At 50.3% G+C, this 22,724-nt stretch overlaps 1 long non-coding RNA gene across 1 annotated transcript; it reads left to right on the forward strand.

The window, feature by feature from the left end:
- The first annotated feature begins 6,315 nt into the window (after window positions 1-6,315).
- LOC128122273 (uncharacterized) lies at window positions 6,316-15,936 on the forward strand. Its single transcript, XR_008222383.1, has 3 exons — window positions 6,316-9,590; window positions 12,818-13,005; window positions 14,079-15,936. It is a non-coding gene; the product is annotated as an uncharacterized LOC128122273 (long non-coding RNA).
- The last annotated feature ends 6,788 nt before the right edge of the window (window positions 15,937-22,724 follow it).

The raw sequence follows: 22,724 nt of genomic DNA on the forward strand, positions 1-22,724 counted from the left end.
AAAGCCCTGACCAGATGTAGCCCCCTAACCTTGGACTTTCTAGCCTCTAGAACCATGAGCCAAATAAATATCTGTTCATTACAAATTACCCACTTTAAAGCTGAACGTAGTGGCCCCCACCTGATATCCCAGCACTTGCTAGGCTGAAACAGAAGGATTACTATGAGTTCAAGACCACCTTGGGCGATGTAGTATTAGACCAACAAGGGCTACATAGCTTCAAAAAGAAAAACAGTAAGTCCAGGGATGGAGAGATGATTCAATGGTTAAGAGTATCCATATGGCAGATCACAACTGTCTGTCACTCTGACGACCTCTTCTAGCCTCTGTAGGTACTGAGGCATGTGGTACACATGTGTATCTACTCATAGACAAAACACTCATACAAGTGAAGAATAAAAAGAGTAAGTCTCTTATAAAATTAGACAAAGATACCTCTTTGCTTAATCATTCTATGCATAGATCACCAAAATAATATTATTCACCCTACATTATTATGTTATAGAAAGAAAAACAAACTAAGATACTAATCTTTATAAAAATTGAACTAAGACATTAACTTTTATCAAAATTTAAAGCTTCTAGTTGATCATGGTGGCACATGTCTACAACCCCAGCACTCAGGGCGCTGAGGCAGGGGAATTGTAAGTTAAAGATCAGACTGAGCCACATAGCAAGACCTTGCCAAAGAAAGAAGGACAAAGAGAAAAGTTAAGAGAAGAAGAAAACCTTCTGATCATCCAAGGACAATGTCAACAGATGAGATGATTTGTCACAGAGAAAGAAAAGAAATCTGCAAAATACAGATTTTGTAAAGAACTCTTAAAAATTCAACAATACAAGACAACCTTGATTTTAAAAAAAAATAGCAAAAGATTTTAACAAATAATTCACCAAAGAAGATACACAGAAAGAAAGTGAGTATACTAAAAGATATGCCAAATTATATGTCATGAGAGAATCACTAAGTAAAAGGAGACATCATTAGATACCTACTTATGAGAATGGTCAAAATCCAGACGCCGTCATCACCAAAAGCTGATGAGATGAGGGTGTGGAGCAGCAGGAACCTTCTTTTATCTCTGTTTGTGATCTCTTTATTTATCTATTTGTTTATCATTCTCACATGTCTTGCAACAGAAAATCTTGTTCATTGCTCGCATGACTTTAAGATGATCCCACCACCTTCAACATGGTTTGACGGTTTCTCGTGAAACTAAATGTGAACCTCAACAATCCCACTCCTTGGTATATCCCCATGGGTTAACTTCATGCCAAACCCCATGTGGATGTTTCTGTGATGGTTAACACGGACCGTCAACTGGATGGGATCTAGAATGGCCTAGCAAACAAGCCTCTGTGAGTACCTGTGGGGGTCATCTTAATTGGATTAACTGAGACAGGAAACCCTATCTTAAATGTGTATGGTGCCGTTCCATGCACTCAGGTCCCAGACTGAATAAAAAGAAGGAAGCGAGCTGAGCCCCAGAACTCACCTCTCTTCCTGACTGACTGTCTCACCCTCCTGCACTCTGACCTCCCTGCCACGAACTGTGCACCAAAATAGACCCTCCCTTCCTTACGTTTCTTTGATGGGGTATTTTGTCACAGCAGTGAGAAAAGTAACTAAAATAGCATCTCTATTCACAATTGCCAACACTCAGAAGGAAGTCAAGATTGTCCTCCAGTAGAGGGATGGAGAAAGTGTGCTACATCCAGACAATGGAATATTGTTTGTGCTCAACAGTAATGTGCATCAACCCATGGAAAGCCATGGAGGGTCCTTCAAAGCATGCTGCTGAGTGAAAGACTGTCTGAAAGGCTCCTGCTGGGACATTCTGGAAAAGACAAAAGGGTAGAGACAGTGGGCATATCTATCAGTGGCTGCCAAGAGGAAGAGAGAGGGGGAGGGATGAACAGGCAGAACACAGAGGATCATTTGGGCAGTGAAATTATCCTGCGTGGCATTATAATGGAGGACACTTACCATTATACATTTGTGAACACCCACAGAATGTAAAATGCCAATATGGAAGCCAAGTGTAAATCATGATAATGACATGTCAGTGTCCACTGCTGTAGAAATGTGCCAATCTAGTGTGGGATGTTGACGGTGGAGGGGTGGGGGCATATGGGAAACGCATGTGTCTTCCATTGGCTTCTGCTGTGAAACTAAATCTATCTAAAAAAAAAAATCACAGATTAATTTTTTTATTTCTCTGACTTGTATGTTTATTCCTGCATTGTGTGTGTATGTGTGTGTGTGTGTGTGTGTGTGCACGCACACACGTGTGCGCACGTGTATGCTTATAAAAACCAGAGGCCAATGTCAGGTGTCCTCCTCTATCATTCTCTACCTTAGTTTTTGAGTCAGGGTCTCTCACTGTATATGGAGTTAGGCAATTTGGTAAGATGAGCAGGCAAGCAAGTTCTGGTGGGTCCTCCTATTTCTGCCTCCATAGTGCTAGAGTTACCATGCCTGGACTTTTCTTAAAATGTGAATGCTGGGTATTTGAACTCAGGTCCTCAGGCCTGTGCAGCAAGCCCTTCACCTACTAAGCCACCCTTCCAGTCTTATTTCTGTATTAAATAATAACAAAATAGAGTCATCCTTGAGACAGTGTCTCTCACTGAATCCAAGTTCACTATTTCAGCTAGACTGACTAGCCAGAGGCCCCCAGGATCCCCCCCCCCCCCGTCTCTATCCCACCATGCACTGGGGTTACAGGTGTGCACCAGCATACCTGGCTTGTTACATGGATGCTAGGGATCCAAATTCATGTCCTCATGCTTGCACAGCAAAGGGTTTAGCCACACTGAGCCCTCTCTCCAGCCCGTATTTGTGTAAGATTTAATTAAAGTCATTGTTTCGTCAAATATCTTCTACCCTGTGTTTATTCCAAACTCACTGCCACTGGACATGGTATCTCTCACCTGCAATCTCAGCCCTTGGTAGGGTGAAGCAGCAAGATCTTGCATTTGAGACCACCCTGAAGCTACACAGCAAGTTCCAGGCCAACCTGGACAATGTGGCAAGACCTGGCAAGACCTTGAAAGCACTGAATATACACCTTCCTGTCTTGCATGCACTTGAGAGGTAGAACTAAGAGGATCAGAAACTCAAAGTCACCCTTGGCTACATATCAAGTTCGAGGCCAACCTGAGATATGTATATGTGAGATACAAAATGAACATCACTCTTTCCACTCTGCGGGAGCTGTCCTGGGTCCTGGAGGCACTAGGTCCCTCCTAGCTCCATCTCCAGCCAGCTAATTCACTCTCCCGTTCACTCAGTCCCAACCAAGCTGCCTTCTTCCAGCATAGGAGCTGCTGAGGAGCCTTCTTCCAGCATAGGAGCTGCTGAGGAGCTCACCCGCGGGGCTCTTCTCGCCTTCCAGGCACTAGAACACCTTCCTACTCACTCCTCCTCTTACTCCTGAGCGTTCAAGCCTCAGATCCAAGGTTACCTCGCCCTAGCTAGTCTCTTCTGAAAGCAGCTGTCTGGTCACTCTGCTCTCTTCTTTATAATATGTTTAACTAATTTATTTATTGCGGGTTGGGGTTCAGGCCACAGCTTATGTGTGGCGGCCAGAGGACAACTTGCACAAATTGGTACTCCTCTGCCACGTGGGTTCCAGGGAGTGAACTCAGACCCACAGACCCTCAGGCTTAGCAGCTAGTGCCTTTACCCACTGAGCCATCTCATTGGTCCCTTTAATTCCTTTATATGCAGCACTTAGCACAGTTGGAAGGTGAATGGGGCAAGCTGGGCTCAGGTGCAGGTGTACATGGGAGGGAACAGAAGGCAATGGAAAATAGAACAGTAGCTGTTAATGTTGCTTCAGGATTTGTGTTTCACTTACACAACAACCATACTGTGTGGACACTAGTGTTGCCCTCACTTTCCCCTCAAAGCTCAGGAGCTGGGAGGGCATTGCCAGAGCTCACTGGAGTCCATATTTAGGTTTGGGTTTGGAGCTGGTTGGTTTTGGTTTTGTTTATATATATATATATATATATATATAGTCTGATGTAGCCCAGGCTGGCCTCAAATTTGCTGCTTAGGTGGGGTTGGCCTTGATCTCCTGATTGTTCTACCCCTAGCTTCCAGGTACTGGGGGTTGCAGGCTCGGTGAAGCTTATATCTGAATTTCCAGATTGGGGCTCCAGAGGCCCTATGTCCTCAGCAGACGGGAACTGAGAGGAAGTACTCTCTGTCTCTCATGTATGCTGACACCTTGTTCTCTTGGAGAGCATCTGGACATTGATCCAGGAACACAGAACTCTCTGGAACTCCAAAAGGGAGTGATGCCACCTCAGAGTGCCCACAATCAACACTCCCCTTGCAAGAGCTGGAGTCTGAGTCTTCGCTCTCTGCCTTTACACTCCAGCTCCTTCTCACAGCCCTGAGCATTGAGAAAGGCAGTCTAAAGGACCACCTTCCACTAGGTGTCTAGAGAATCCCAAGCTCCTCTGTCCATAGGAGCCTCGATCTTGTGTAATGTTACTCAGATCCACTCTCCCCAACTCCACAAGCTCAACACACAGGGACCAATTAAGGCCCCCTCCCCTCCCCTGATCACCTTACATTTAGAAGGTGTCTGGTTCCCAGGCAAGGCAGGCTGGCAGGTCATGCCCATGCAGAGCCAAGCCCAGTACCAGCAACTTGTCCCTGACTTCTCCCTTTGTGTAGGGAACTCCTGGTCCTCCCAACTGCCCAGGGGTTGTCCCCAAAGCTCTTCAGACAGAAAAGGCCAACACTGCATGCCTGAGAGAGCCACAGCTGTGGTGAAGAGGTACTGGCTGTGACATTTTGGGTGCTAGACAGATGGAAGCAGAGCCCCTGCCCTGGAGCCCCTCATCCCATGGCCCCAGGCTCTGGCCAGGGTGAGGAGGGGTAGAGCGAAGGGTGTTCCCATTCCTCTCCCTGCTCCTTCTCCCCACTGAGCTGGGCTCTCTAAGTTACTTCACTGTTGTTGTGACAAAACACCATGACCAGGGCAACTTGTAGAAGAGAGAGTTTATTGGGGGCTTGCTTATAGTTTCAGAAGGTTAGAGCCTGTGACCAGCAGGGCAACAGGCAGACAAGCATGTTGAAGGATTTTTTTAAATTCAATTTCAGAGGTTTTTGTCTACGGTTGCTTGACCCTCTGTGCTTGGCAGAGCGCCATGGCAGCAGACAGCTGCAGGGAAGGGCAGCTGCTCATAGTCAGCAGACAGGAAGCAGAGAGAGCGAAGACAAGAAGGGACTAAGGAAGCGGTGACCCCCAAGGACACACACACACACACACACACACACACACACACACACACACACACACACCCGTGATAGAATTCTGCTGGCTTGGCTCCACCTCCTACCTTTCCTCACTTCCCAATGATGTCATCGTATTTTGACATTAAGGGCTTAACCCATTGATTAGGTCAGAGCCCTCACAATCCAATCATCCCTGTCAAAGACACCCAGAGGTGTGCTTCACTATTGCCTAGAGGCTTCTTAATCCAATCAAGGTGACAATCAGAATTAACATCACAGCAAGATTCTGGAGGGTGGGAGCCTAGATGAGGGTCTCAGCCTGGCCAAATGCAGCCCAGGGTCTCTTCCTGGCTGGCAAACAGCTGCTTCCTTTCTGTATACTCACACAGCCTTTCCATGCGCATTCACAAGGAACTAGGGCAGGGACAGGGAGAGGAGGAGTGAGGCCTCTGGGGTCTCTTCTTACAAGGGTACTAATCCTGTCATGAAGGCCTCAGCCTCATGACCTCAGCTAACCCTTAATTACCTCCCAAAGGTCCTGTCCTAAATACCACTCCATTGCAGTCTGGGACGTCAACCCAGGGCATGCATGCACGTGTGTGTGTGTGTGTGTGTGTGTGTGTGTGTGTGTGTGTGTGTCCTTTGTGTCCTTATGCAAGGGAAGCTGTTTCTCTCAACTTCACTACCGTGGTCCAGACTGTTCCCTGAAGTACTGTCCTCCCTCATGCTCTCCTGTCCCTTTTCCTTGCCCCAGCACACTGCCCACCCTTACCCAGCCTCCTACTCCGGTACAGATCCTTCCATGCTATGTGAGCAATACGTGCCCTCTGGCCCAGCGCTCCTGGCTCACCTGCCACCATTTGCTGAGCCTCTGCCCTCTGTCCCACACTTTCTTCAATGGAAGTAGCAGGAAGCGCACCCTGGGTCTGACCCGTGTGTCTGCTGGGAATGTAGCTCCTCATCTCTGTCTAAATGACATTAGGGGTCTCTCCTGCATGTTCATTTCTTGCTAGCCCAGATGCCTTCCCCCTGCTGCCAGGGGAAGCATGGCTCACGCCCCTGTGCTTACAAGTCACTGGGGGAGGGTGCTCCTTTGCCCGTCCCCTCCCTCTGACGCATGTGTTGAGGGTAGAGGTCAAAGCCTCAGGTATCAGATTGCCAGGCTGATTCCTTAATCACTTCTCCATTTTATTTTCTGAGGCAGGGTCTCTTACTGAACCTGGAGCTCACTGTTTCAGCGAGACTGCCCAGGGAGTCCCAGACATCCTCCTGCCTCCGCACCTCCTCCCAGGACTGGGGGTTGCAGATACACACCACCACCACCACCACGCTCAGCTTTTATCTGGATGCTGAAGTTCCAAACTCGGGTCCTCATGCTTCTATGGCAAGCACTGTACCTTACCCATGGAACCATCCCTCCAGCCCCGCTCCCTCTGTTTTAATAGAGCCATAAGCCACGGGCCCAGCAGCGAGAGAGGCGTGCTGGCCTCCTGTTCGGCTGTCAGTTCTCCAGTGGGGCTTATCTGTCCCTTCACACCATGTTCACTTGTCAAAGGAGCCGGGGGCTGCGTGTGACAGCCAGGTTAAATAAATACTGCCTGCTTCCACTCCCCCAATTCCTGTCCTGTTGCCGAGGATAGTGTCTTCCCAGCCTCCACGGGTACTGGAGTATTGTCACCTGTCCTTATTTGATTAGTGTCGCACTCAAAAATGCCCGAGGCCATCTCTGCACAGTGAGAGCATGGGGATGGATGTGCCTCCCTCTTCCTTTGCTGCCTAACGGCTACTCCCTGGAAATGTGGAGAGGCAGGACAGTGGGAGGAGAGAGGAGGAGAGGGGCAGGGTAAGTCCAGGAGGTCAAAGAGAGGTACTAAACAGGCCAGGGGCTCAAAAGCTCCAAGCCTGGGGCCCCGACACGTCTGCCCTCCCCCATCCACTGTGGCCTCTCCGAGCTTCTGTGGTGGAGGATGTGGCAGGGGCTTTGTGGTTTCCCTCATTAAGGAGAACTGGCATCCTGATCCCAGTGATGCTGGTAAGATGGTCCTAGGCTGTGACACCCCACCTTAGGGGTCACCGGGGTGTCATTTATGCATAGACAGCACAGCAAGCCCAAGCGCGATGGTGTGCATAGAAGACACTGAGAGGGTGTGGCTCTTTCCACTGATGACCTGACTGAAAGAACGGTGTGGAATGTGCACAAGGGCACAAGTTCAATTCCCCGCAGAGCCCACATTTTAAAAGTCAGTCATGGTGGTAAATGTCTCCAATCCCAGTTCTGGGAAGATGGAGACAGATGGATTCCTGAGGCTCACTGGTCAGCCAGCCCTCACTGAATTTGGTGGACTCAAGGCCAATGAGGGACCCTGTCTCAAGAAACGAGGAAGATGGCAGCTGAGGAGCAATAGTCAGGTGGTCTTCACGTGCACATGTACGCACACACACCTCCATACACACGTGCATCTGCAGACACACAGACACGTAAAAGCAATGCTGTCAGGGGTGGGACATGGCCCTGTTGTAGAGGAGCATTTGCCCACCATTCATGAGGCTTTGGGCTCCATCCCCACTATTGGGGGAGGGGGTGGCAGGGGGAGACACAAGAAAATAAGAATTAGTTACAAATCCACTACATCAGAATAAAAAGGCGGATCCGGCCCCCTTGAACAGGTGTTTTGTATTTGTCTTCACTGCTGGGTGAGGGTGAACCGTGCCAGCTGATGTTAGACATGGTCCCCGGTGAGCAACAGCGACAGCATGCACAGCCTCACGTTCACTGACAATAGGCAGACACCAGCACCCAGATGCCAGAGCACGCTCACGCTACCTTGCTTCCTCCCTCCCTTCCGGCGTCCCCCGGGAATCCATTCAAATCTACCCAGCAGAACGGGAGGAGAGGAGGGTAAACCCGCATCCAGCCATAATTCTCTCCCTCTCCTTGTGAAAACAAAAGGAACAACCCAAAGCCTCATCCAATATTCATCGGGAAGCATCCTGACATGATCCTGGGAAAATAAGTCTTGTCTGAGCCTACAATTCCAGAACACTCTCTCCAGAGCCTGGGAGCAGCCAGGACCGGCCAGGAATAGGGGATGGGGCTTGCCGAGGCACTTTGTAGAAAAGCTTAATTATGATTCACAAAACCGCAGCGTGGAGATGGTTTACAGCCACTTAATTAGTGGAGGAATATACAGCCATGATTATCCTGAAACACGGCCTAATTAACCTATGGAAAAACCAGGGCCACCACTCCGCAGTGCTGGAGATGGTAGTAGCCTCTTAATGCACCCCATCTACTCTGGGGCACAACTTTGTGTGGGGACACAGGTCTGGGGACAAACTGGGAGGAACGGGGCTGGCCCTGGAGAGTGACCGTGCTTAAACAGAAACTATTAACAAGTAGACAAAGAGAGGAAACTCAGATTGATAGTCACTGAGTACTACCACAGGCCAAGTGGTATTCTGCTCCATTTCCCATGTAAATTTCAAGATAATCCTATAGCGTGGATATTGACATTCAGAGAGGTTCATCAATAGACATAATGTCACACAGCCAGGAAACAGTTAAAGACCCTGCTTTTCCTGTTATTCCACACTGTCTTTCTCAGGCCCAACAAAGCTAAGGGAACCCACTCAACCCGGAAGAGGGTCTTTTGACTCCAAGGAGCCACCACCCACTCTGAGGTACGGGAAAACTGGAGTCATTCAAGCTTCCTAGAGCAGGCTCAAGCTGAGGAGGGCTTTGTGGATGAGTGGGCATTCACAAGGGCCACAGTGGGAGTGAGGTCCGGTAAGGGGCAGTGTGCAGAGGTACTTTGCACAGCCTTTAAACAAAAACCCAAGCCACCGCCTCAGCCTTCGTTCTGAGCGCAGATCTTGGCCCCAAACCAGAGAAAACACATCTGAGAAGCCATATGGGCCGGTCCTCAGGGACAGGCTGGTGCCACCACGGACGAAAGCTTGGAGTCCTCCAGGGGGCGCCCGAGAGCCAGCCGTGCGCTCCAGTTTATCTGGCCAGCAGGTCGAGGAATATTCCAACAACGTCCTCATTCTTCGCTGATCAAAGGAGCCGGGATTGAACCTGCTGTAATCATCCGCTGGGGAGTTTGCTTAAAATTCCCCTAATTACGGGAGAGCAGAAAATTGCTATGCCTCAGACTGAATAGAGAAATCGAAGGCGCCCTGCTCCAGCTGCCAGTCTGGGAACTGAGAGGCAGGCGAGGGGGCCCGGCTTCAAACTGCAAGGAGAGGAGAGAGAACCAGGTTCCTGGCCTGTGCCAGGAGCGGGAGAGGAAGGCAAGGAGCCACTGCGGTGGGAATGTGGTGACTGGCTCAGGTGTGGCACCCACTATCCTGGGGGGAGAAGGAGGGAGGGAGAGAGGGAGGGAGGGAGAGAGAGAGAGAGAGAGAGAGAGAGAGAGAGAGAGAGAGAGAGAGAGAGAGAGAGAGAGAGAGAGAGAGAACAGAGCGCACGAGCCAAGATGATGATGGGTGGCCGCACATATTTCTGACCATTTCAAGAGTGCAGCAGCTCTGGGCTGTCCCATCCGCCTGGAGAATGATGGTCAAGAGGTGCTGCGGAAGGTCAGGGAGCGAGCTAATATTGCACGGTCGGATCCTCTGAGCAACCCCTCCGGGCTCAGCCCCGTCCAGGCATGTGGAAGGATCTAGAAGTAAAGAGGGAGGCCAAGATGCCGGGTCTCGGGAGGTCTGCATCTGAACAGGGCAGTAGATAAGCATGGCAAACAAGGGTGAGACTCAAAGACCCCACCCACACCAGTGCCCTGCGCTCACCCTGGTCCTGAGCTATGTCAAGGGAGTCCCAGTATTGGGAACCAGGTTGAATCAGAAGGGAGCTTGCCGAGCATGAGGGAGGGTGGAGAAGAAAGAATGGGAAATGAAGAGGGCACCGTAGGGAGGAAGTCTGATGCTCCCAACGGGAGTATGGATGAGCATTATGGGTAACTGAAGCTACTTGTCTACAGTCAGATAGCTCATCGGAGGCCAAGCTGGGGCTCAAACTCGGGTTTTAGACTCACGGTGGGGTGTAGTTCACAACTGGGCCGGATAGAGGGGTACCGGCTGGGCAGCTGGCCGGAGGTGGGAACTAGAAGACAGCTAAGCCCTCAGGCTGAAGGATCCCACTACCGGAGTAGTTGGTTTCCTGGTGTATTCATTGATGCTGACTGTAAGGGTGTGGACTATTTTAGGGGCCTCTCCCGCCCCACTCCTGAGCTCCTGGGAGCCTCCAGATGGGGTCCTCCACCTCGGGCTGCCCTATGGAGGAGAACTGAATGTACTATACCTTGTTTCTCCCCTCATCTTTCAAGGGACATTTCAGTTGCTCATGCAAATCCCTGGCAAGTGCCAGTGTCGTCCTCTTGGGACCCTAACTGTCCTCTCCTGTTGTCCTGGTCACACTGTTGAGACTCTGAAGTGAGGAAACAGAGACCCACTCTATCACTTAAGAAAAAAAGAGGGGGGGATTTTCTTTTTAAAAGCGATGTCTCCTGGCTCCTAGGGGAGGAGGGAGGGCTGCCATCCTGCTCACTGGGTGTCCATTCTCCTGCTCCGTGAAGCCAGCTTCGTTTCATCTACTGGACGATCACAAAAGTCCATGTGGCCATGTGTGTGTGTGACCTAAGATTGGATCCCGGCCAGCCTCGGCTCAACTGCCCAGCTAGTCTAATCAACCTCAGTGGAAAAGTTGAGTCTCATTGAACAAATGGCTGCCATGTGCCTGACACTGTCTGTGAACAAGCCAGTTGAGAAGCCAAGGAAAGTCACATGATCATTCCACCAACATCCACCAACAGCAGTGAAGACACATGGGGCGTCGGGACAAGGCCTTGCGGTGGACATGGGTGTGTCACTTGTCAACAGTGTTTGTGAGGTGGTGAGGCCTGGGCCTGCACCCGAGTGGCACGTTTTGTTCCTCGGTGGGTTGGACACCACAGGGCAGGTGGCCAGTTGTGGCTGAGGCCCACCTTCAAACAGAAAGCTAGAACTAATGGTCAGGGCTTCTACCTGGCTGCAACCCTGGTCGCAACCTTGACTGAGCCCTGCCAGGTGACAGGCAGGCAGGTCTAGGAATCTGGTCTTGGCAGCCTCCTGGCTCCAGGGCGGTTGTGTGAGGCGGGGAACTCATACTTGGGGAGCGTGAAAATTTGCATGCTGTTTGTATTGCAGTAATTACCACCCTTTTGTTCTCCCTCGGTATTTATGGAAACTCTCTGTGGAGATGCCACAGCTCTCAGTGCAGAGAGGAAGCGGCAAAGTAGTTTCTGTCTCTCTCTGGGCTCAAGGTGGAAGACCCAAGCCCCACAGCCCAGGGGTGAAGGCAGCAAGAATGAGGCAAGAAGTTCGGAAGGATCTAGATTACAGATGTGGAGATACACCCCAGGGCCTGTCTTTAAGTTACCCCCCCCACACACACACACCCTGGCTCAGGGTTCCACTGGACAAAATCTGTCACCCTGAACCCATGTGGCCCATTCTTGTGACCTCCCCCATTGGAGCAGCCAAAGCCGTTGGCATCAGGCCAAGCTTTCTGTGACCTCCTGAAGAAGCCAGATGCTCTTAGGTACAGAGGACAGGAGTAGAATCCATGGGAGGCCCACAGATTTGGCCACAGGAGCTGCCCAGGGAAAGGGTCTCGCCCTAAGTTCAGGTTGTCAAAAGGTAGATGCCTTAGACAATGTATCTCCTGGTCCTAGTCTGTCTCCAAGTTTATCATTCCCAACCCTAACTTGTCACTGGGCCCTCTCTTAAAGATGAAGTCTCAGAGCCAAGCCAGCAGGGACTCAGCTGCTTATGGGCTCAAGGCCCTCCTCTGCAGAGAACACATTAGCCAAAAGGCTCTGAACCTGAGACAAGAGGTACCACAGAGGTATGGGGGGAGGGGGGGTCTGATAGAAAGAACCTAGGACTGAGTCACGGGGTCCTTAACTTTCTGGTATTAATTTATTGTTAAGCCAGTTGTTACCCTCACATCCCGGAAAGGTCTTGTCCTATCCCCGACAGTGGCAATTCTTGGCCAGATGGAGCTGCCCTGGGTGGCTGAGCAGCTTGGAGGAGCGAGGTGTCTGCAGACAGAGAACCAGCAATGACACGGGACATTAGGTGCTGATGGCTTTGTGGAGCAGGAGACTTGCAATTAAAGACACAATGGGCCCCCCTGGGGGCTGTCAGACAAGATTCAGAACAAGGGTCAAGGAGCTGGCGGGGGTGGGGGGCTGTGACTAAGCAGCTGCGGAGCCCACAGCGGGGAGCAGGGTAGGTGTTCTAATACAGCAACCTCTGTTCTCTCAGCAAGTCGGTCACTACAGCCCCTGCTGTCCATCCAGGCTAAGCATGTTCACTGTAGGTCAGAGGTGGTTGCCTGGGTCTTGCTAATGAGACGAGGAAATGGCATTGGTGGTTAAGTAACTTGACTGAACCTACAAGTCAGTGGAGACAAAAGTTAGGCCCTGTTCCTCTGGGTGCCCGGTCAGGACTCATGGCTACCTACCTACTGTGTGCCTTCCTCTGAGGTAGCCTCAGTTGGGTTCTCTGTGTTCCCAGGGCTCCAGGCTGGACCCACCCAGCTTGGGCTACAAGATTCAAGTGGGAATACCTGAAGGACCAAGAGCTCACTTGGACTCCATGTCAGCTCCCTCCAGGACATCACTTCTCCTTGGTGAGGAGAGGTCAGGAAGAGACACCTGGCCGACACATGAGTGTTTCCCGGAGGAGGGGAAAGGCCCAGGAAGGTAAGAGGTGAGGAGGGGTACATGCCACCCCACATCTGTTTCTGAGAGCCCCATCTTGTTCAAAGTCCCCACTTTGGGGACTTCCCCAGTTCGCTCTCTGCAAGCTTTGTCAGCATCATTAACTTGCCCTTGTCTACCCAAGCCGCTACTTCTGGCCTCCCTCCCAGCCTTGCCGTATCTCCCCACTGTGCCCCAAAGGTTAGTAGACCTTGGCCATGATCAACCAACACTGGTATGATGCCTCACAATCATCTTTAACTCCAATTCCAAGGAACCCAATGCCTTCTTCAGACCTCCACAGGCACCAGACATGCATGTGATACACACACACACACACACACACACACACACACACACCACACACACACACACTTACAGGCAAAGCACTCATATACATAAGACAAAATAAATAAAACTCAAATATATATATATATATATATATATATATATATATATATATATATATATATATATTTTAAAAGAGGATGTCAGTTGAGCACCAGCACTCATATTTCTCTGCTTTTTGACATACAACATGACCAGCTGCCTTAATTTCCTGCTGCCTGTCACCCCCAACCCCAGCGGCCACGGCGGACTCTATCCCCTCAACCTGTGAGCCAGAATAAACCCACCCCCCTGAGGGGCCTTCGGCAGGTGTCTGGTCACAGTGACACGTAAAGCAACTAACACAAGCTCCATAGGTAGATGTGGGAGGAAGACTACTGAAGCAGAGTCGATGATGGAGTGGGCTAGGATTCCCATCAGAGGTCACGACGGGACACTGGAGAGCGGATGCCTACCACCTGAAGTCCAGGTTGCATTTGAGAACCAAATAGAAAAGAAGTATCCTCAGGATACTGAGTAACGCAGACAGAGAATGTAGTCCCCTCAGGAAGGGTCGGGGCAGGTGGTGGGCAGCGCTGGCTCTGAGAGACGTTGGAGTGGGTCCCTGGGTGGTTGTGCAGCAGCCGGAGCAGAGTGGTTTATTTGTTCAATACTATTTTTCATTTCAGATATTTTGCTTCCGTTTTTATAAATTGCATATTTTCTTAATATTCCACTTATTTCCTCAGGTCCACGTTTCCCTCTGCGTTCTGAGCGTGTGGAGCAGACTTACAACCACTTCAGTGTCCGGGCCTGCCAACACTGTCCATTTTCTCTCTTTTGTTCTTTCTCTGTTGACTGATTTTTCTTGTGGCAGTGAGTAATACTTTCCTGCTTCTTTACGTAACTATTCATTTTTATTAGATGACATATCTTGTAAATTTTACATTGTCAAGCTCTGGATTTTGTCATATTCCTTTAAAGAGTGATGATGTTTTTTATTTGCAAGTTGTTTTTTTTTTTTAAGTGATGGACTTCTGGCTCAAAGTTATTTGGAACACCTTTGATTTATTGTTATTGATGTTGTTGTGAGACAAGAGCTTGCTAGGTAGCCCAGGCTGGCCTCCAACTCATGATCTTCCTCCTCTACCTCCAGAGCACTGAATTACAGGTATGTGTCACCATGCTTTGGTTCTTTTTCTTTCTTTTTCTTTTCTTTCTTTTTTTTAAAGATTTACTTTTATAGAGAGGGAGGAGGAATTATGCAACTCTTGTTGGCTTGGAAACTCACATGTGGATCAGGCTAGTTTTGAACTCACAAAAATTCTCCTGCCTCTGCCTCCTGAGTGCTGGGATTAAGGAAGTGCACTGTCTCAGCCGGTTTAAGACTCGCTTGTAGGCTTTTTTGTTTATTTTATTATCTCCTATCTATGGTCAGCAAGGTTTTGTTTTAATTTTATGCCTATAGGTATTTTTACCTACATGTAAGTCTGTGCACAAGAAGAAGGTCACCAATCTCCGGGGACTGGAGTTAGAATGTTGTGAGCTGCTGGGTGAGGTGCTGGGAATCAAACCTGGGTCCTCTGGAAAAGCACCAGTGCTCTTAACTGCTGAGCCATCTCTCTAGCCCTTAACATGTTTTAAAGACTTCCATAGATCTTCAGAACTCTGTATGTGGATCTCTTCTCTCAAATATTCTTCCAAACAATTCTAGCCTCCCAAATACCCACTGTATGCTGTGCAGTTTCCTCCATGCAGTAAACTACACAACTCTACAGACCACATCACTGAGTCCCCTTCTCTTGGGGACCACCATCTAAAAGTAGCTGTTTCCTGCATCCAGCCTTCGATTGTTTTCTCCAGGTGAGTGCTTTCAACAGCAAATTAATCCAAGGGTAGGGGGCAGCCTCCCACTCAGTGCAGATTAAACAATAGCAACAAGCAGGATAAATAAGTGAACAGTATGTGAGAAGATGAAAGGAACTCTGGGAAAGTAGGTGAAAGAGAGAGAAAGATCCTGGAAGAGGGTGCATTCATCATGGTTCTCTAGAGGAATGGAACTGATAGAATGATATTACGAAGGGGCTTATTAGAGCAGCTATCAGGCTGAGGTCCGAGTCAACAATGGCTGTCCCCTGACGGAAATGCTAAGGATCTGGTAGTTAGTTGTTCAGACCATGAGACTGGATGTCTCAGCTGTCCCAGTCTGGTGCTGGAGTCCCAGGGAAGTCTTAGAGAGCTGCTGGGCTTTGGTCTGCATTGGAATCCTGAAGACATAGATACTAACACCGGAGAAGGGATGGAAGAACTTGCCAGCGAGAGTGAGGGCAAGCAGACAAAGGGCAAAAGCTTCTTCTTCCACGTCTTTTTCTGTAGGCTACTACCGGAAGGTGTGGCCCAGGTCTTCCCACCTCAAATGATCCAATCAAGAAAAGCCCTTCTAGGTGTTTCCAGCTGCGTGGGCTTTAGTCAGTTCCACACGTAGCCAAGATTAGCCATCAGAGCGGTAATTTATCTTTTAAGTTTATTTATTTATTTATTTATTTATTTATTTATTTATTTATTTATTTATTTATTTATTGAGACTAGTTCTTGCTAAGTAGTCTAGGCCGGCCTCAGATTTGTAGCAAGTGGTTAGGTGAGAACCACTGGACTCTCCTCACCTGCTGGATGTGACCTGCTGTGCTAAGGCCTTTATTTGGCTTCAGTGTTCAGCGCACACTGGGTTGGAGGAGGGCCTGAAGAGATGGCTAGGATGGGAGCACTGGCCAGGGTGACAACTGAGGAGGTAAGAAGGGGTGGGACTCTGAGTGTTGTGCCAAAAGACCAATGGGGCCAGGGCCAAGGACACCGCTGAGCTGACAGGTCTGGAAGGACAGTCACCATTGATGTGACATCCGGAGGGCTTCAGGTGGGTGGGGACATGCTGTGAACTCTGAGACCTGAGATGTCTACTATAGATCCAAGAGGAAGTTACCAAGCTAGCAGTTGATAGATCAGTGAGAGCTGTAAAGGGTGTTGTCACCACTGGTGATGCCCATATGTCCCCAGAGAGCATGTTGAATAGCCTTCTCCACAGTGGAGCCTCCACTCACCTCCACAGAGGCAGCAGGATTTGTCGAAGATGCTGGGCCTTTCAGGGTCTAATGCCTTCTCCCTCATCCCAAGAGAGTTGGTCTGAACCCTAACAGGCAGCCATGTGCTAGCCAGGCCTTATTTAAACAGACTGTGTCACCACCCTGGGACATCATTCCAGGAGCTCCAAGAAGCTTCATCAGCAACTGTCCCAGGGGCCTGTGTGGCTTGCCTATCCCCAAATCCCCTGGTTCTCGCTGGTGACCTAGATTTGCCGCGAAGGGGTAGCTCACCTGGACACTCCACAGCTGACACTCCATCAATCTCCTCTGACTCCACCTTGCCCCCTCAGGCCGGGACCCTGGGCTGTGTTTCCCAAGCCCATTTGGGGCCCAGATGCTCTCTGTCCTCACATCTCATCTACATTCCAAGGAACCTCTCCCCCACCCTCTACAGAAAGAAGGCCCCAAGGCCCTGGGATGAGAAAGTCCTGCCAGAGAGGTCCATATTGCTTTTACCTTCCGAGGTTTCGCGCTAAGGTCTCTCCAACTGGACCGGTCATTCTGTCCGTTACTCCTGTCACGGTGCTCCGTTTCTCCTTGCTTCTCTTCGTCCTTTGGCCTCTTCTCCTTCCCTGCTCTCTTGTCATGGGCCATTAATTAGCTCTGGAGAGTCGGGACGAAACTCAGGCTGGCTCTCAGAGCGTCCTTACTCTTTTCCCCTGGGGGAGGCCCAGCGCGAAGTCCCTCTGCCCTCAGACATCTCCATCCCTCCCCCACCTTCAGGGCTCCTGCTTTCCTCACACTGTCCCAACCCAGCAGAAGGGACCCTGGTCCCTCCTGAAGTCTCTGGCCCTCCTGTCCCCTGCCTGTGCTCCTCAAGGGTTGGTCAGAGCAATGGCCAGGTGACCCATAGCTGTTTTTTTCTGCTGCTGCTGCTGCTGCTACTGCTGCTACTGCAGTAAAATATGGACAGCGAGAACCATGGGAGAAATGAGGCATGAAAATTAATCTGCTTTACAGTCCTCATGAATATTTAAAAGCTGATGAATATGTAACTACATTTCTTTTCTCCTCCATTAGTGTCTGCCTTTGAGTTACTCTGTACTTCTCTTGGGTTCCTTTGGGGGCTGGTTGGCTAGACTGATTTTTAATTTGGTTTTACAGGTGCTTGTGGCTCCTGGGTTCCCTCCACCCTCAATCCTGCTGACAGAGCTGTCCCTTTAAAATTCCCCAGCAAGGCCAGGCAGAGGGAGACAAGAGGGAGGAGAGGAGGGAGGTGATCCTCCTACCCCTACAATAGAGACTCAGAGCAAAGGGGAGGTGTCTGAACAAAGAAACGAAGTAGTGCTCACAACATAGAAGCTAGGCGGAATTAGCTGGGCACTGCAGTGCACATACACTCCCAGTTACTGGGGAGGAAAGAACGTGAGGACGCCTTGAACCCACGAATTCCAGGCCAGCGATAACATAGCAAATATCTGTCTCAAAAGAGAAAAAGGAAAGGGGGCACCCTTCCTGCCTCTCCCCTGAGCCTTGGTTTCCTTGAACACAGTAACAAGTTCTGACACCCAGCAAGTGAGGCTTCAGGGAAGTGTCAAAAAGCCAAGAAATTAGACAGCCAAGTGTCATCTTCCTGCTGGACACAGTGAGACATGCTTGTAAGAAGGCTGAGGCAGGAGGATCACAAGTTTGAAGCCAGTCTGGATTACCCAATGAGTTCCAGGCCAGCCAGCCTGGGCAACGCAGACCGTGTCTCAAAATAAAAATTAAAAACGAAAGAGCTGGCAAGGTAGCTCAGCATAGCATTTGCCCAGCGTAGACAAGTCTCTAGCTCTGTACCCAGTAGAAAGGGGGAGGGGAAGGGGGGAGAGGGGAAAGGTGAGAAGGAGAGGGAGGGGAAGAGACAGAGGGAGAAAGACAGAGACCCCCCCCAAGTAGAACCCCCTTTGGAACCGCTGTCTCCATCCTGGCTTACGTGTCCCTTTAGATCACATTGTTTAGATCAAACCCTGAGCAGATCCACCACCGATCGGATCAAACCTCAATTAGAAGGACACATACAGGTCCTGCTCTGGATTAGGTCAGCCTCTGATTGGGTAAGCATGAGATTAGATTAGTCAATGATGGATCACCACAGAGGACATCAGCCACTGATCGAATCAACGACCAATTAGATTAGATTGGCTTTTGGTGAGATCGACCACTGAGTAGATTAGCCACCAGTTGGGTCACCCCCTAATTGAATCACCCTCTGATTGGCGAATTGTCTGATAAGGTTATCTTGTGTATCTCCTATCCAAGGACAAAGGTCTCAGTCAGTTAGGATCTCCCCTTCTCCCCACCTCCGTGAACAGCGAGAGCTGCATACATCTCTCTAAGCTCGTTCCGCAGAATCTCCCCTGCAGGCTGGCCTTGGGGTCTCAGGGCTAGGACATTCTTAAGTTTGGGGCAAGCCTGGGCTCCAACACAGTGAGATCATGTTTGAAACAATAATGATGATGATGATGATGATGATGATGATGACGACAAACACAATAATAATAAGGGCTATCGCTACAGCCCATCTGGTCAAGGTGCTTGCTGCCAATCTTTTTTTTTCTTTTTTCTTTTAATTATCAAGATATTTTCTATTCATTTTACATACCAACCACAGATCCTCATCTCCTCCCTCCTCCTGCCCCCCAGCCTTCCCCAACAACCCACCCCAGAGCCCAGGGGACACCTTGCGCAGCCTTGGTGCAGTGGGGAGGGGCTGCCAGTCTTGATGACCTGAGTTCTATCCTCAGGACCCACATGTTGGAAGGCAAGAACTAACTCTTACAAGTTGTCCTTGGACCCCCCACATGTACTCCAGGGCATACATGCATCCGCAGTCACACACAAAATAGATAAATAAAATAACAAAAAATTAAAAGAATGATTAAAACCTTAAAACTTCAGAGAAGGAAGAATCTCAGCCACATCGAGCAGGCAGTGGGTGAGAAGGAAGAGTTTATCTCCAGAATCTAGGTGAGAGGCCTTAGAGAGGTCAAGAGTGCAGCCTGGAAGCATCGATGGGCAGAACAGCTGCCCCCGCCCCCCAGTGTGAGGAAGGAAGAAGCCAAGGAGAGAGAGGGCAGTGCCACTACCACCCTGTGGGTGTCGGGGGAGGCCATGTCCTCAGAGGGACTAGCTGTGGTCTGAGTGGGAACATTCAGCACATGAGGGGATTGGTGTGTTTCAGGAGGTGAAGCAGGACCTGGAGACCATTCCAGAATTGACCTAAAGTGAGATCAAGAGAAAAGGAGCCAGAAGACTCATGTCTACACGGAGAAAGACCAAGAGATCAGCCCGTCTCCCCTTTCCCAAGTGCTAAGATTATAGGAGTGTGCCACTAAGCCCAGCTTTTTGTGTGAGTTGAGGGGTCTGCCCTCAGGTCCTCATGCTTGTACTACGAGCATTTTAACAACCGAGTCGTCTCCTCAGTCCACGAGAGTTGTTACTTTGAAAAGCACAACCACCATCTGAGTATTAGGAATGGCCACCATTGTGACAACTGGTAAGCAAGGATTAGCACATATGTGTAACACCCCAGCGTCCCCCATACTCCCTTTTACAGGACCTGGGGAAGGACAGGTGTGCCCAAGAGGATTGCTGTCCCTTGGTGTCAGCCACTCATCTTCCATGAGAGGTTCCCCAGACAGTGATGCCCCCCCCCCAGCCCCTGGCCTCCCAGCTCAGCTTCCTAGCTGCCTCCATGGCAGGAGCAAGCACACACATCTTGTCAGACAAGCCTGCACCTCGTGGAACAGGCTGTAAGCATAATTACCCTTCCGGGGGATGTGCTGGCTTCACCCTCTTTTCAGAGATGCCTTCCTGCTTCATGTCACTGCTGTGGCAGCCACTGAGAGCTGAGTGGCTCTGAACCAGGCTAAGCAGGGCCAGGCCCCCTAGAACAGACCCCTGGCCCAGGAAAACTGGAGGAGACGGGCACTCCACAGCCCAGATAGACTCCAAGTTCTGCTCCTCTTCCCGCACATCTCACCATCTTGAGGTTCTCTCCGTGGAGCAGATGCCCCATCCTGGGCCACCTGTCCCTTGCCTCTGACTCCTCTGCCCTGACACCTAGTTGGGTCCTTGATTGCCCCCCTAGCTTCCTATGCCACTCTGTCCCCAGGGGCCAAAGAGGTAGCGCCCAAGTCTCAGATTCGGCACAGGCAGCAGCCTGGGCATGAGGTGGTACTCAGAAATGCATAGAGGCCATTAGCTGGGTCCCTTCCCTGAGGGTAGATGCAGAGCAAGACGCTTGCTACACCTCTTCTCTCAGGAAAACCCTCCCAAATATCCCTCAGGTGAGGTGAACTTCCCTGCTTCCTCTCATCTCAACAGGCCACTGCTACCAGGGGCTCCATACCACCAGTGGATGCCACCTCTCTCTTTCCAGGGTCTTTCCCACAGAGAAACGACCATGCCTCAATCTCACTACAGAGCTCTGCCTCGTCCCCCATCTGTCTCCAGACAGTGACCACTTTGAGAGATAGGTGGGGGCAGCTAGCCTCGGGTCAGGCACCTGATTCCCACACCTCTTCCTCTGGTGTCTTGTGAACCAGAGGCTATGAGAAAAGCTTAGGGTGTTGGGAGTCCCTGGGGTGATGGGGTTAGCTGGGCTGAGCTGCTCAGCGGTCTGTCCTTCCAGGAGTCTTGACCTTAGAAGGAGAGAAACAGGCTCTGCTTTCCTTCTCACCTCTCAGAGGGGAAACTGAGTCAAACCCTTCCCTCTAAAGGCACCTCCTTACACCCTAAGCCCTGGCTGCCTAGGCTCCAAGATGGGATGGACCTCCATGAGCTATGATTGGCCCCTCCACATAGTCCCAAGCCTATTTTAGGACCAGACTCTACTCTCCAACTCTGTCCCATATTCCTTGCCTGGTGCCACATTGATCCTTCCGGGGGAGCTGTAACCAAAATCCAGCTTCAGACTGAGTCCTAAGCTAGACACAGCAGCCCAGGCTTGAGAGACATCTGTACCAAATCAGAATCTGGAGCCTCGCCCCAGCTTTCCCCCGCAGAGCTCGGCTCTCGGAGAGTGACAGCTAGAGTGGGCAGGCAGCATTGAGACAAACGGGGCTGTGATTAGCCGGCCATCAATATCTCTTAAAGGCCCATTCTCTCCAGAGCTGGCAGCTCCCTCCAGTTCCCCGCCCTCAGAGCCAAGCAAAGACCCCCTTGGCAGCTCCAGGCTCTGTCTTTCTCGTTCCTTCCTGCCTCGCTTCGGTCATATCAGCCAGATGGATTATGTCTTATTTCTCATGGATTTGGCTGCAGGAACCAAACAGCATTTAAGGCCATTGATTGTTCAAAAGGCCAAGTGTATAATGTACCAGAAAATTAGTTTGGAGTGCCCGGCAGGGGACCAGCGCTGCTCTGAACTCAGATTTACTCTGCACTGATGGGTGGGGATGAGGAAAGGGGCGGGAGCAGCAGGCCCTTCCGTGTCTGCAGGAGTTCTGAGCTGGCCAAGCGAGCAAGCTGCCTCGTGAGCGGCGCCCCTCTCCCATGCCCGCCCACTCAGTCCCCACCATACACAGTATAGGGAAAACGTTCCCACCCCCCATGCCAGTCCTAGAGACAGGCCAGTGCTCACCCATGGAGTGTGTCACACACACTCATCTATGTGTCCGTGAGAGGCTCCGAGAGTCCAGGTCAGAGCAGAAGAGTGTCTGACCAGTGATCATGGGATTAAACTGTCTTCTGCTGGCAGAGTGGATGTGGGACCATGGACAGCTCCTGACAACTCCCTTTTCTAGTTCACATAACCCAAACCTGCCTGGGAGCTGGAGTCATTAATAAGTTGATAATCACAACAATGACTACTTATTTGTAATGTCATGGATTGACCCATGATGTTCTTTAGGCAATTGAGTGCTTTACCACTGAGCTACCACCCAGGCCTAGCTTTCATTTTCTCCCTTCCCCCCACCCCCGCACCCCCCCTCTCCCGTGGGTGTGAGTACAAGCACACATGTGGCGTGGCTGACATGTTGTCTTGGTTAGTGTTTTTATTGCTGTGAAGAGACACCATGACCATGGTAACTCTTATAAAGTAAAACACTTCATTGGGTTGGCTTGCTTACAATTCAGAGAGAGGTTCAGTCCCTTATCATCCTGGCGGGGAGCATGGCAGGCGGACATGGTACTGGAGCTGAGAGTCCTTATGTCTTGATAGGCAGGCAACAGGAAGTCAACTGATGCACTGGGTGGTATCCTGATCATAGAAAATCTCAAAGCCCGCCCCCACAGTGACACACTTCCTCCAACAAAGTCAGCCCCCAGGAGCAC

Source organism: Peromyscus californicus, unplaced genomic scaffold (genome assembly GCF_007827085.1).
Source record: "Peromyscus californicus insignis strain IS unplaced genomic scaffold, ASM782708v3 Scaffold_11__1_contigs__length_118956290, whole genome shotgun sequence".
NCBI classification, from domain to species: Eukaryota; Metazoa; Chordata; class Mammalia; order Rodentia; family Cricetidae; genus Peromyscus; species Peromyscus californicus.